The sequence below is a fragment of the Hyperolius riggenbachi genome, chromosome 9 (genome assembly GCF_040937935.1).
Source record: "Hyperolius riggenbachi isolate aHypRig1 chromosome 9, aHypRig1.pri, whole genome shotgun sequence".
Lineage (NCBI taxonomy): Eukaryota > Metazoa > Chordata > Amphibia > Anura > Hyperoliidae > Hyperolius > Hyperolius riggenbachi.
Genome location: NC_090654.1, coordinates 65,222,388 through 65,238,208, shown reverse-complemented (window position 1 = coordinate 65,238,208; position 15,821 = coordinate 65,222,388). Strand labels below are relative to the sequence as shown.

At 46.3% G+C, this 15,821-nt stretch overlaps 1 long non-coding RNA gene across 2 annotated transcripts in view; it reads right to left on the bottom strand.

The window, feature by feature from the left end:
* Positions 1–5,990: 5,990 nt before the first annotated feature.
* The window catches only part of LOC137532459 (uncharacterized), a 310,063-nt gene continuing 300,232 nt past the window's right edge, over positions 5,991–15,821 (bottom strand). For both annotated transcript variants that reach the window (XR_011023935.1, XR_011023936.1), the window contains one exon: positions 5,991–6,068. This is a non-coding gene — a long non-coding RNA (uncharacterized lncRNA). The remainder of the gene's footprint in view (positions 6,069–15,821) is intronic.

The following is a 15,821-nucleotide window of genomic DNA, read 5'->3' as shown; positions in this document are numbered from 1 at the left end:
AGTTACCCAGAATTACAGGGATGGAGGTAACCCTTCATTTAGATTACCGTATATACTCGCAAGCAAGCCGACCCGCATATAAGCCGACCCCCCAACTTTTACATGAAAAAACAGTAAAAATGATTGACCCTCATATAAGCCGGGGGTAGGAAATGCTGGCCGCGTGATCCCCTCAGTATGTCCCGGTATAGCTAGTATAGTGCCCAGTATGGGTAGGTGGTGCCTCAGTATAGCTAGTAAAGTGCCCAGTATAGCTAGTATAGTGCCCAGTATGGGTAGGTAGTGCCCAGTATAGCTAGTAAAGTGCCCAGTATGGCTAGTAAAGTGCCCAGTATGGGTAGGTAGTGTCCAGTATAGCTAGTAGAGTGCCCAGTATAGCTAGTATAGTGCCCAGTATAGCTAGTATAGTGCCCAGTATGGGTAGGTAGTGCCCCAGTATAGCTAGTATAGTGCCCAGTATGGGTAGGTAGTGTCCAGTATAGCTAGTATAGTGCCCAGTATAGCTAGTATAGTGCCCAGTATAGCTAGTATAGTGCCCAGTATAGCTAGTAAAGTGCCCAGTATGGCTAGTATCGGGCCCAGTATAGCTAGTAAAGTGCCCAGTATGGGTAGGTAGTGTCCAGTATAGCTAGTATAGTGCCCAGTATAGCTAGTATAGTGCCCAGTATAGCTAGTATAGTGCCCCAGTATAGCTAGCATAGTGCTCAGTATGGCTAGTATAGTGCCCCAGTATGGCTAGTATAGTGCCCAGTATAGCTAGTATAGTGCCCAGTATAGCTAGTATAGTGCCCAGTATAGCTAGTATCGTGCCCAGTATGGGTAGGTACTGCCCCAGTATAGCTAGTATAGTGCCCAGTATAGCTAGTATCGTGCCCAGTATAGTGCAAAAATTGAGGGAGAGTTGGCGGGCACTCGGGGTAGGTAGGTAATAAACACCCAGAACACTATGTGCTCAGGACAGATGCAGAGCAGCAGGTTCAACAAAAAAGTAGCATGGAGAAGATCCGGCACTATAGTGTTTAATACAGCAACAATTTGTAGACAGTGGCATAAAAAAGATGGTCATGATGAACATAGCAGAGCATAACATCCAAGCATAATGGCAAACAGTGGCGGTAGTGCCAAAAAATGTGTCTAACTTGGTACCTGGGTGTGGGTGGGAGGTAGCGGTGGTGGGTGCCAGAGGGTGCACGGCCCGACGACCGTTTCGCGTGGCTTACGCCAAGCTTTCTCTAAGGTGCAGGTGCAACAAATGCTGGAAGAGCGGCGGGGCATATAAAGCGTGTTGGAAGTATACTTCCGGTCCGCCGCAGTTGGATCCGCCCCTTCTGGAACTGCTGGCCAAAATTGGCCAATCCCCAGCTGAGTATCGTGGGACGCATGAAGTGACGCATGCGCAGTCGCATGTACGCGTCAAGGTGACGTCCGCTCACGCAGGTTAGCTCGTAAGCGTCACTGGTGGGGGCGGGAACTATACCGCATGGACAGTCGCGTGCACGCGTCAAAGTGACGTGCGTGCACGCTAACTAATCCCAACCCACATCAGCCTTTTCGGCACACGGAGCTGCTGTGACGCGCTCAAATCGCGTGCCAAATAAAAACCATAACAACCTCGGTGTTGCCAAAACAGATGGAGACATCGAGGGGAGGCAGCTAGTAGTGGATGCACTCCAAATGGATGGGTGGACCATTTCCACCAAGGACTGAAGCACAATGCGTCAATGCTGAGCTGCAGGGTAAGGCAGAGCCAGGGAGGGGAAGAGGAGGATGACAAGTGATACCCAAGAAGAAAAGAGTGGAAGGTGGTGAGGTGTGAGTGGGGAATAAAAAGGATGAAGAAGGGAAGAAAGAGGGAAGGGGTGCTTGGATACACCAAGTAGAAGAGAGGCTGCAGATCGCAGAACGGCCACCAAGTGGAGAGAGACAGACAATCTCTGAAGCGGCCCATCCTCCTTAATAGAACAAATTTATTGGTTCACTAATTTTAATTTTAATTTAATATGATTCCATTAAAAACCATCGCTTAATGTTGGTAAAAGGAATATAGATAAAAAATAGAGGATAAAGAACCGCTGAAGGATTGTAAGGGCAACAAGAAGCGGCCTAGGGAGAATGTACAGGGGTTCATATAAGGAGCACAAAGAACCCCTGAAAGAATGATCAGGGGTCAAGAAAACAGGCCAGATCTACATAGTCGTTAAGACCCAAAGAACCCATTGCATCAGTGCGTAGGATCCAATGCGCCTCTTGTCTGAGCAATAATTTTTTCCTGTCGCCTCCTCTACGGGGGGCATCACAGGACTCAATGCAAGCAAATGACAAGAGATTGGGATTGCTTTGGTGAACAGGTGACATGTGTTCAACAATCCTTGGGCATCCTTTGTTTTTAGGAAGCAAGCATATGTGCTCCAGGATGCGTTCCTTCACCATCCTGGTGGTTTTGCCAATGTAGAATCTGTGGCATGGGCACCACAGAGCGTACACAACAAATTTTGTTCTACAAGTGGCAAAAAATGTGATGTTGTGTTGCACTGGGCCTAAAGTAAAAGACTTGCCAGTTCTCATGAACCGGCAGGCTTTACAGAAGCCGCATCTATGATTGCCTATGGAGGCAAAATCGCTCAGCCAAGTGCGTTGTGGATGCTCGTGAAAATCACTGTGCACCAAAAGATCACCAATAGTTGGTGCTTTCTTAAAGGTGATTAGGGGTTGAGAAGGTAGAATACTTTTAAGAGTCGGGTCCTCCAAGAGGAGAGACCAATTTCTACTGAAGGCCCATTTAATTTGATTGGCCATAGGGGAAAAGTCAAACGAGAAAACCCCTGACTGTTTAGTTGTGCTATCTCGCCTTCTCCTCTTGATAAGGTCTGATCTTTCCTTACCAAGGGCCCTATTAATGGCCAGATCAAGATTTTTTGCTTCGTATCCTCGAATGAGGAGTCTTTGTTTCAATTCTTCTGCCTGATCGGGCCCAGTATAGCTAGTAAAGTGCCCAGTATGGGTAGGTAGTGTCCAGTATAGCTAGTATAGTGCCCAGTATAGCTAGTATAGTGCCCAGTATAGCTAGTATAGTGCCCCAGTATAGCTAGCATAGTGCTCAGTATGGCTAGTATAGTGCCCCAGTATGGCTAGTATAGTGCCCAGTATAGCTAGTATAGTGCCCAGTATAGCTAGTATCGTGCCCAGTATGGGTAGGTACTGCCCCAGTATAGTGCCCAGTATAGCTAGTATCATGCCCAGTATAGCCAGTATAGTGCCCAGTATGGGTAGGTAGTTCCCCAGTATAGCTAGTATAGTTCCCAGTATAGCTAGTATAGTGCCCAGTATGGGTAGGTAGTGCACCAGTATAGCTAGTATAGTGCCCCAGTACAGCTAGTATAGTGCCCAGTATGGGTAGGTAGTGCCCCAGTATAGCTAGTATAGTGCCCAATATGGGTAGGTAGTAGGCCTGAAAGTTTTTAGGAAAACATTTAATTGAGCGATTTCTGTTGCAAATCACGATTTCGATTCGATTCACTTTTTCCTTCAAATTAAGCTTTGTTCCCCCTCTGTATCTCTCTGTCCCATCTCTCTTTGTGCACTCTCGGTGTCTTTGTGCCCCCTTTGTCTCTCTCTCTCTGTGTCCCTTTTGTGCTCCCCTTTTTCTGTGTCCCCTCTGTGTCTTTTTTGCCCCCTTTGTGTCCCTCTCTGCCCCCTCTGGGCCTCTCTCTGTCTTGCTACCTTTGTCTCTCTCTTTGTGCCCCTTTTTGTCTCTGTGCACGCTCTGACCCCTAAGCTGCGGCAGTGCTGGACATACCTTCCAGCACGAGCTTAGCGATGCCAGTCTATCCAGTTCGCCTCCTGCAGGCTCTAATGCATGGCCTACTTCCTGTATGTCATGTGACATACAGGAACCAGGAAGTATGCCGTGCACAAGAGCCAGCAGACGGCAAGAGAGGATAGAAAGCGTTGGACTCCTGCGGAAGGTATGACTGACACTGCGGGCCACTTGGAAGTTTGAAGCAGTGTCTTCAAATTTCCCCCCTTGTGGAACTGTCGCGATATTCTCCACTTTGACGATTCCGAAATTGTGAACTTGTTGATTGCGATTTTGGTTTGAATTCGATTTATCTTTCAGACCTAGTAGGTAGTGCTCCAAAATAGCTAGTATAGTGCCCAGTATAGGTAGGTAGTGCCCCAGTACAGCTAGTATAGTGCCCAGTATAGCTAGTATAGTGCCCAGTATAGGTGGGTAGTGCACCCCCCCTCCCCCCATGGCCGCCGCTGCTATTACCTTAGCTCGGCGCCGCTTCTATTCCCCTTTCCTGCTCGTAATTCACAGCAGCGCGCCCCCGGCGGCTGCTGTTATGAGGGAGGAAGCCGTAGAGAGAGCGGCTTCATGTAGCGTCGATGTGTATTGCTGTTACTATGGGAACCGCTCTCTCTCTACGGCTCCCTCCCTCATCACAGCAGCCGCCGGGGGGCGCGCTGCTGTGAATTACGAGCAGGACAGGGGAATTGAAGCGGCGCCGAGCTAAGGTAATAGCAGCGGCGGCCGTGGGGGGAGCGGGGGGAGATTTCTACCACATGATCGCAAGCAAGCCAACCCCCCAACTTTTGACCCACTTTTTGGGGGTCAAAAATTCGCCTTCTTGCGAGTATATACGGTAGTTTCCATATAAGGGTTTTTATATTCTATATACAGCAATCATTAGACTGAGGTTATAGTTATTAGATTACTTTTCCAATGAAGGGGATGACAATAAATGCAGAAGGGGATACTGTTAATATCTAGAAATATTTACAATCAAATCATGCAGGATTGGGGATATCAGACCACGCCCTTCCCCCCACATCATATTATGCAAAAAGGTACCCGTCCGTCTAGCGATGATGGGTTGATTTGACCAAGAGACGAATCTCTCTCTGATCAAATCAGATCAGAGAGAGATCTGTCAGCTGCCCATACACCACAAGCCTAATCCTGATCCATTTAATGCTGAAATCAATCAGGAATAGGCCTTGTGACGCAGCATCTGCCACCTCGCCGGCACAAAGCTATCCCCTCTAATGTCAATTGTGCCCTCACCAGGTGCACTATACTTTATCTGTTCATGTCTGGCGCTTGCTCTGAGCTCTATCTGCATTCCACACACACGTGCCCCACGTAGTTGCCAGTGCCAGAGTAGCATGGGCGCGTGTGACGTTACACATGTGCCCATGTATAGTGCACCAGGCATCGGAGGGCACGTTTGACATTAGGAGGGACAGCGCTGGAGGTTTTGTCACATTTGCTCGTCATTACCTCTGCACACCCAATCGACTACGACGGCCTGACATCTAGCAGCATGTCTGATTGAGAAATGCAACCAATTTTGACCCGAAATTGGTCATTTCATCGATCGGGCATGCTCTTGGCGGCACCAATTTTTATCCAAATCAATAATTAAATAATCGGATGGTCGATCGTCCGCCAAGTCGAAAGATACATGGCCACCTTTACAGGTAGGCGACTACAGAAATCATACCCACCTGCCTCTATTGTCTACTTCTGTATTTACAGTATTAGGGTGAGCTAGTATACATCTAGTGAAGCACATCAATTCACAAGGACTTACAGGGATGGTTCATATAACTATTTACAACATAAATCAGGATAATAGAATATATGGGGACACAGTGTGCCAAGGCGATATATCCATTTTGCCTCCAATAGGCAGAGCTTGAGGTGCAAGTCTCCACCTTCTCCCATTGCTGGATCACCCAGTATTTCAAAAAGGAGGTCTCCTCATTATGTTTTTCTTTGAAATGTTGAGCAATCAGTGCCTCTTTTTCATTATGTATATTACCCAGATGTTCTAAAATTCTTTGCTTGACCTGTCTGGTGGTTTCACCAATGTACATCTTTGGGCAGGTGCATTGTATGGCATGCACAACCCACTCACTTTCACAGTTATAGAAGTCAAAGATTTCATATGATCTTCCATTTCGTAAATCATTAAATGTCTTACCTGTAGTGTGTTAACAGTAACGCATGCTTTGCATCGGCCACATGTGTACATTCCCTTTGGGGGTTTTTACTTTTCTCCCTAGTGTCAACAAAAATGAATGGACAAGGTTATCACCAAGATTCCTACCCCTTCTGAATGCAAACTGTGGCATTTTTGGAAGTAGTTCTTTCAACTGGGGATCTAGGCCAGGAGAACATAGAGATCAGCTGAGCTGCAGCAACTAAAGCAGACAGCAGGGGGCAATCTATTCACAAAATAGGAGCTTAAACTCCACAATTTGACATGGCAAATTCTAATGCTAGGTGCACACTGACATTTTCTGGCAGATTTATCGTCAGATCAATTATTTCCATCATGTCCGATCTGATTTCCGATCGATCACAGAGGATTTTCCTATCGATTTCCTATTGAAGTGAACGGCCGGAAATCGATCAGAAAATGCTCAGCAATCGATCGGAAATCAGATTGGACATGTTGGGAATAATCGATCTGACTGTAAATCTGCCAGGAAATCTCATAGTGTGTACCTAGCATAACAGCAATTGGGCTAATAAGTAAACATAGATGCATACCTCTCAATTTCTTGAGATAAGAGACACTTAAGCCACACCCCTAACAATGCCCCTGACCAGGGGCGTAGCCACAGAGGTTGCGACTGCATCGGGGCCCTTGGGCGAGAGGGGCCCTGAAGGGCCCTAACTCAACTCCAGTATTAGCTTTCTATTGGTCCTGTGCTCATAATAATCACTTATAGATACTTTAAATAGTGGTAATCATTAACAAGCTGTTCCCCTTCTTGCACCTCTGATACTGTAGTTGGCATTGGCAGGTTTTGGTGCGCCGTATCAATTGTTATGTGCTTGGGGGGCCCCAATGTAAAACTTGCCTCGGGGCCCACAACTCCTTAGCTACGGCACTGCCCCTGACACACCCCTAGTCACACATACCATGAAGATTTCATAGGGAACATATGTTGTTTTATAATTCAAACCACACAGGTCCTTTCTATCCTGGTTCATTTTCCTTCATATTAACATTTGAAAGTAAGAAATACATCAATTTAAAGGTTGGGAATAAAGTTTAGAATCAATTAAACATATTTTTCAGTAGAAAAATACATATTTACATAGATCTGCACATCAGTCCTGAAAGAGGGACACATGAGGAAGAAAGAGGGACAGAACGATTGAGATCCCAAAGAGGGACTCTCCCTCCAAAAGAGGGACAGTTGGGAGCTGTGTAGATGGTGTATAGAAGTAAAGCTCTTTTCCTCTGTTTTCTCAAAGAAGGAATCAATCTGGCTGATTAAAATAAGTGTCTGGGTTAGAATGATGGGGTGTGCAGTGGCGTAGCAATAGGGGATGCAGAGGTTGCGACCGCACCAGGGCCCCTGGACCAGAGGACCCCACTAGGGGCCCACCTTCATCCACCTTATTAGCTTTTTAATGGTGCTATGCTGGTAACGAACACCTCTATATGTGCCTCCGGATCCCTAAAGCCGATCACCCTCATCACCCCCAGCATCCTGGAGAAAATGAAGTGCTGGGGGGACAAGGCGAAGCAGGTTGTTTAAGCTCTCTGCGCCAGGCTCACTAGTGCTATACTACGCGCCCCGCATGAGGGTAATTCAGGGTTCAGGCTATGACTCAGAGGAGGAATAGTATTTAACACCACTGGGAATTTGAGCAGCAGCAGGGTGAGCCAAAGGAGAGCCATCATTTGGTTCACCCTGCGCCCAGCTCACAGTCGGTGTATATATCGGGGGAAAGGATGGAAAGGGTTAATAGAAAGTTTAGAAGACCCACTGTTCAGCACAGGTTTGCTGGGGCCTCTTTAGTTGTCAGGGGCAGATAGCTCTGCCTCCCCGCACTTTATGCTTTGTATTTGAGTGTACGTTGCCATGTTCATCCACCTTCATGAAGAGGCAAGCACTGTCACTGAAATGTGTCTAGGATTGGGGGTGTCATCATCACAATATTGTTATAAGGCCTTATGTTTTGTAGTCATGCCTCTGGATGCAGCTTATCATTGGGTAAACAAAGGCAATATTACGGTATTTTGATGGAAGTGTCTGCACAAATCTACAGGCAGGACATTTTCACCTGATCCAATCTATGAACTAATAAAACAATTCCTCTGAGGAAGCAGCCTGCAGGGGTCAGATGATTACTAATAATTTATACAGCAGCAACCTTTCAGTTGGTTATGAAAGTGTAAAGCTACATACTCACCACCCAACGGGTCCAGCGACGTCCCCTTGACGACGGTCGTTAAGCCACACCTCTTCCTGCTCGCGATCTCATGAGACGTTACACGTCAGGCACGAAGAGAAGTCAAGCGATTGCGGCACTTTGCGAGGAGTTTTTCGGGATTATAAAGATCCGATCCGCTGTGACAGTCATTATCGTCGCACGGCACTAAATTAAAGTTTGCGTGATCGTGCGCCTGTACCCATGTTGGGAGATCATGGAAACAACCGCTCTTCGCTAAAAAAAAAAAACAAAAAAAAAAAACGCCGCTCGTCGGTAAAATTGTCGCGTGGATACACAGCTTAAGAGAGGTAATGGTACAGATGATACTTATCTATATGTGATACTCAGCTGCGGACCGAGGAGGAATTGTCAGTGGTTCTTGGCTGATGAAGTCCAGCCCTGTGCATAGCAGAATCTTCAATGTGACCTCTAAACATGTATCAATGTTCAACTAGAGAATCTGAGAAGCTGCTGACACCGAGACACGGAGTACAAAACCACCAACCGCCCTATCTTATTACACTGATCAATATCGCCGACGGAAATCAGACCCTCCTAATGCAAACTGGTACTTTGCACTGTGTGACTCTCATTCAGAGTAATGCCATATAGATTCCAGGGAGGCAGAGCAGATGCCTGCGGTCTGATGGAATATTGGGGTGCAGGCACAAAACTTCAGTAAGGCTGTGTCTTCACTAGGGTGCCGTTTCTGTTTTAGAATCGAACATGTAGCCCGTGCTAATGTGGATTTGCGTCCCATTCGCTCTATCAGTGGCATGCATGGCTATGAGAATTTCGACCCGATGTGTGGAAAACTGCAGCAAGCACTACCCCCCCCCCCCCCCCCCCGCATGCGATTGGGAAGCAGCCTTTATTTCAATAGGCTGTGATTCCACATCAGAATTCACATGCAGGAAGCACTGCAAATCAGCTACAGTGAAAATGTATAGCACGCTTGAATATTAGGGAGGGAACACATTTGCAAGGCCCGTTTTCCGCGGATCGGTTGCATTTTCGATCACATATTCAGACCTTCAGATAAGTTAAAGTGTACCTGAGGTGACATGTGACATGATGCGTATGTACAGTGTAAAACATATTAATAACCAGGCTGTTTTACTTGTCTTATTTTGCTGCCTCACAGATTCCATTTCTAGGCATGGAAGTGACAACTTCTGTCTTGTTGATAGCTCGTCGGGAATAAAGTAAACATCACTGATAAGTAAATTAAAACCATTATAGTTTTCCTGGCAGGATACAACTTCTGAGACTTCTGAGGACAGAGGGAGAGATACAATACATGAACTATTGACCTTTTTCTAACTCTGGGACACTTATTAGGCTGCCACTGAGCAGAGGCAACAAAACATTCATTCTTTTTTGTAAATGTTTAAATAGAAAATACGGTAAAACCATGGGAAATCTTAAAAAAAAAAGTCATTTTAAGGTGTGGGAGCAAAAATGCAATTGTTTATCTCATCAGTTTATTTTCACCTCGGGATCACTTTAAGAATTTGTCAGAGCTACAGAAGAACTGGATGCTTACAGTCTCATCCGCGAACCCCTTTGTCTTTTAAAGTGTCTCCACCTCCTCAACCTCTAGATCATACATGTCAAACTCTGGCCAGCGGGCCAAATCTGGCCCTCAGAGCCATTAAATTTGGCCCTCAAGGAGTTTCCCCACTTTGCATTAGGTTTGGCCCACTCTAGCACCAGGGAAGCTATATTGGAGGTGAAGCCCTAGAACAGTGGTCCTCAAACTAAGGCCCTCGGGCCGAATGTGGCCCCCTGAGGCTTTTTTTACCGGCCCCCCACACACAACATGTATCACTGATCAATGATAGATGCGGTCAGCTACATCTTTAAATATTGGTGGCCCGCATATGGAATAGCAGTGCTGGCACCACCCATCCATATGGAAGCCAGAAAGCAGTAATTCACTGGTTTCCAATCAAATTTCACATCAGGTTACCTTGCTGTCCAATTGGACTTCAGGTTGTCACCTGGGTATGCTTCACTGTCTGGCCCGCAAAGACATCAGTCTGAAGAAGTCTGAAGTATGTTGAGTATGGAGGAGGTGGGGAAAGCACTAAACACTAGGGAACTGTACAGGGGAGGTTGGGGGCCACTAGACACCAAAGAACTGTACAGGAGTTGGAGGAGGGCCATTACACATCAGGAAACTTTACAAGGTGGCCAGACATTGAGGTTGGCCCGCGACTCGGTTCCAGTGTTCAATTTTGGCCTATTTGTATTTTAGTTGGACACCCCTGCTCTAGATTGCAAGCTCACAAGAGCAGGATCCTCCCTTTCGGCCCCTTGCACGCTGCATCGCACCATGTTACTCTTCCCTGCCACATCCCCGCCGCAAGGGCCATGCGAATCTAAGGAGACTTGCACACTTCACATGCAGCGACACGATGCGTCGGAAGTATCCAAATTGGTGCAATGCTGATGTAAAGGGTGCGTTGCGTTACCTTATGATCTGTGCCTAATGCACAGATTATGCAGTAATGCAAGTCAACGAGCGACGCAGTAAGTGTGCATGATGGAAGTGTAGTGCGACGTACCGTGCATGCGCAGACCGAGGGTAATCCCAGTGACATACTTCCTGCCCAGCAGGGAATATGTAACTAGTCAGGGGGCGGCGCTATGCATATGACCCTTTTGCCACACGGTGGCGCAGTGTCATATGAAGGCTGATTTCTGTGCTGTGATGCGGTGCTGGTACCACATTGGACAGCTAATATTAGATGTGCAACAGCCTTAGTGTTTCCTGTTTCTGTTATATCAAATGAACATGCATCAGTATTGGTGAGATTTCAAACTACACATTATACAATAAATGTATTAGTATTTGTGTTGCTAGGTGTCCTGGTTCTACAGTGTGTTGACCTACTCGTGTATCTATGCTCCATACTATTGTCTGTTTTATACTATGTGCTCTGCCCTACTTTTTGCAGGGATTTTAGCGGCCTTTACCACAGATCAAGCTACTGACTGGTAAGCATGGGGTGTCCCTACCTCTTGGAAACTCTGAAAAATAAAATAATGCAATAAAATAGTAGACTTCATTTCTACCCAGTGTTTCTTAATTTCTCAGATGAAAAAAAAAATATTTTTAAAGAGAACCTGTACTGAGTAAAATTATTTAAAATAAACACATGAGGTAACTTCAAATGAACATTACATAGTCACCTTGCCATCAGTTCCTCTCAGAAGCTCACCATTTTCTTCTGACAGTGATCCCTTCCAGTTCTAACAACATTTTTTCAGAACTGAAATATATCAGTTGCTGTTGGTTATACATCAGTTGCTGTCAGTTACAGCTGAGAGGAGAACTGATGTGTCCATGTTTCCCTATGGCTCAAGTGCGCGATGTTACAGTTTAACTGTGTGCTGACCAGGAAGCTGTTATGAGGTAATGGCCATTATCAAAATGGAGGATGGAGAATTCCATTGATCACAGTGGACAAACAGGACTCAGGAGAGGAAAAAGAGATTGAGGAGTAGACTACACGGGAGGCAAGTATGCCTTGTGTATGCTTATTTTGACTTTTAATTTGCAGTTCAGGTTTTCTTTAAGCACACCCTAAAGAGGAATATTATCAAAAACGGTAAAAAAAAAAAAAAAAATCAACACATTGCAAAGTGAGAAGTAAAAAAATAGAAGATAAAAAAAGAATAATATTCACCATGTACATACTCAACTATAAGTCTAGAAATGTAGGTCTGACTCACTATATAAAAGTATAGGAGTCGACTTATACATGAATCAATGACAACACTGAGCAATGTGTGTACTATTAGTGACCTTTCCATTTGTAGCAATTTACCCAGTGGTAAGTGACACTTTCTTTATAAAGGAAATGCCAAGAAAACCCAGGTCAGAAAGTCCTGGCCACAACAGTTAACAAGAAAGGGGCGGGGAAATACTGGGCTGCAGAAAGGGGAGTGAATAATTGCTGCACTTGGGGGCCTGAAGGAGTTATTGGCTGCACTTAAAGGAGTTATCAGGGGAAAAAAGAAAAATTAGCTTTACTCACCTGGGGCTTTCTCCAGTCCCTAGCAGCCGACTGTCCCACGCTGTCACCTCCGCTAACCGCCACTGTCCCGGTCTCGTAGATCGGTATTCAGGCCGACCGCGGGGTCGACCTTACTACCCAATAACCGCTTCCTGGTCAGCACACAGTTAAACTGTAACATCGTCCACTTGAGCCATAGGGAAACATGGACACATCAGTTCTCCTCTCAGCTGTAACTGACAGCAGCTGATATATAACCAAAAGCAACTGATATATTTCAGTTCTGACAAAATGTTGTCAGAACTGGAAGGGATCACTGTCAGAAGAAAATGGTGAGCTTTTAAAATGTAAAATATGTGCAAACATAAGCAATAAAAAGTATGAACTCGTGGGTAAACAGAGCCGCCAGCAGGATAAAAACAATCGTTAAAAGTTTTAAAATATGCTGGAAGGCAATGGTGGACTTACCTCCAAAAAGCAGACTAGACAACTGTCAGGAACCGGCCCGCGGCACGCCCGCGTATACGGTTCCCGACTGCGGGTTTGACCAGATCAAGCGGGGAGCAGCCTTATTCGAGCTACAAACAAGGCTGTGACCCCTCAAAAGCTCCTTACTGCCACCACTAGCGGTTTGCTAGACACGTTCACTCAGCTGTCGAGTGCTCAATACGCAATCTGCGTTTTCGTATTTGGGTCAGCTTTGCGCTTAGGCCGAATACGAGAACGCCACGCACACACAAACAGTTGCAATCTTACACTGTAGTGAAGCAAAACCACTAACAGTCGTTCCGAACGATACTGTTAGACTTCCCACTCGGCTGTAGAGCGCAGAAGTGCCCCATACACACAATGCAATTACAATTTCATATGGTAGTGTTGCTCAAGCATACAATTAGGCATGGATTTATACACAGCTACACTGCAGTCTCCTCTAGGCTATGGGTGTTAGTTTAGTACAGCAGAAGTCAAGCTTATTAAATAATAATTTAATATTCCAAGAAAAAAGAGGAACAATGCAGAACAGAATATATACAAAAGATTACAAAAAACAAAATAAAAGGTTACAAAATTAAGAGTTTACAAAGATACTCACAAAGCGATTTGCTTACCAAAATACAGGGATCCAGATAGACTTGGACTTTTGTGGACGGACACAGCTCTGGCTTGACCAGGAGCCCCTTAGCTTGGGCCGGGAGTCCAGCTGCAGCTACCGTCAATAGAGGACTGATTTTAGGTATCTGTCCCGTTTTTTTATAATGGAATATTTGCCTTGAGGCTGCAAGCCCGTTTGGACGGGGGACTAGTTTAATTAAATCTCAGACATAATTCAATTTCCAGAGATCTAACATCCACATGTGAACAGTGTATTATAGCACACACACAACAAAAGACTTCCTTAGTCCAAGTTCCCCAGGTAAAAGTCTATACATCAAAAGATTGTGAAGTGAGGCTTTTCAACTCCAGGTGAAAACTTGATTAAGGCTTCCTCAACATTATTTCCTAGCATCAAAGCTTTCCTGTCTCAGTTTGTAAAGTCTGCTGAGATTTCACAACCCCTTCCAGCCGGCTGTCATGTAAATTTCAAACCTTCAGGTGTCAGCTTCCCCTGCCCCCAAGAGTCTGGTAGGCTTGTTTTGTATAATGGGACAATGGCTGACTTCCGAGTTCAAAAGCCATGCCATCCAGCCTATTCTTCCTCAATTGGCAGCTAATTAGCAGTAGACACAGTTTCCCCTGCTGGACAATGAGGGCAGAGGTAATGTACATTTACATGCAGACTCACATTATCCTTCAGTTTACTCTGGCCAGGTGACCAATTACTCCCAAGCACAATACACATCTGAGGTTTTACCCAGTAGACAGAAAAAGGACAGAAATATGTTCTGTTATTATCCTTAACATTATCAGCACCCCAATATATCACCACAACAACTGTTTGGCATAAAGAAATACTTTTTTGGTACTCCAATGGATGCAACGCGTTTCGCAGGTCAAAGCCCACTTCATCAGGCAATAGGTAGGGGTCACGTGTTGTAAGACGGCTACTGTTTTGTCCCCTACCTATTGCCTGATGAAGCGGGCTTTGACCTGTGAAACGCGTTGCGTCTATTGGGATACCAATAAAGTATTTATTTATGTCAAATAGTTGTCTAGTCTGCTTTTTGGAGGTAAGCCCACCACTGCCTCCCAGCATATTTTAAAACTTTTAACGATTGTTTTTATCCTGCTGGCGCCTCTGTTTACCCATGAGTTCATAAGCGTCCACCCTTGGTGGAAGGGGGACCCAAACCCTATCTTTCTTCCTTTCTACAGAGAGCGACATCTTAACCCTGAGTGAGGACAGTTTTAATCTCCTCACCTGCCTATACAGTGGTTGCCTTAGCGGTGACCCTTGTTTGTGAGTATTATTTTCTCACTTTTTCATTGTACCAACTTACCCTCCGCATACTACACTATATTGGGCTCTCGGTGTCTCTTTTGTAATAAAAAGTATTTTTTTTTCTAGAGTAAAATGAGCCATAAATTACTTTTCTCCTATATTGCTGTCACTTACAGTAGGTAGTAGAAATCTGACAGAAGCGACAGGTTTTGGACTAGTCCATCTCTTCATGGGGGGATTCTCAGTGATTTATTTCTTTTCAAAAGCACTTAGTGAATGGCAGTTGCTCTGTCCAACTGCCAATAAACGGTGTAGCGAGCAGGGAAGCTGGCCAGCACTGGCGTAACAATAGGGCCTGCAGCCCCTGCACCCGCGGGGGGGGCCCGGCCCCCCTCCTGGGGCCCGCTCGGGGCCGTTTTGTGGGGGTTGGAGGGGACGCAGCATGAGGGGAAAGCCATGCAGCAATTCGGCGGGGAGGGGGGAAGGTCCCCCCCTCCCTCACCTCGGGGCTCTCCCCTCTGCGCTCCCCTCCGCCTTACATCTAAGTCCGGGCAGTGTCTGGGCAGCGGCGGGCAATCTTCGGGTGATCCGGATAGTAGTTATCCGGATGACACCCAGTACTGCTGTGCTGTGCGGGCTGGGCGGAGGATCAAGCTTACCCTTCTGACGTCTTCTCCGGCCGTCCACAGCAGTACTGGGTGTCATCCGGATAACTACTATCCGGATCACCCGAAGATTGCCCGCCGCTGCCCAGACACTGCCCGGACTTAGATGTAAGGCGGAGGGGAGCGCAGAGGGGAGAGCCCCGAGGTGAGGGAGGGGGGGGACCTTCCCCCCTCCCCGCCGAATTGCTGCATGGCTTTCCCCTCATGCTGCGTCCCCTCCAACCCCCACAAAACGGCCCCGAGCGGGCCCCAGGGGGGGGGGGCCCGCTCAGAAATTCTGCAGGGTGGCCCGGTGGGGCCTAGTTACGCCCCTGCTGGCCAGCATCATTGTTTAAATCCTTTTTAGGGAATATCTTCATAAAGAATAAAGGCCTTGCTGAGAATCCCGTATGAAGAGATGGACTAGTCCAGTGGTTCTCAAAGTTTTTCGGGTGAGGGCACCCTTGATGGCTTTGAAATTTTGGTTCAAGGCACCCCTCGGCAAAAATAACTACTGAAATGCTGTTCTG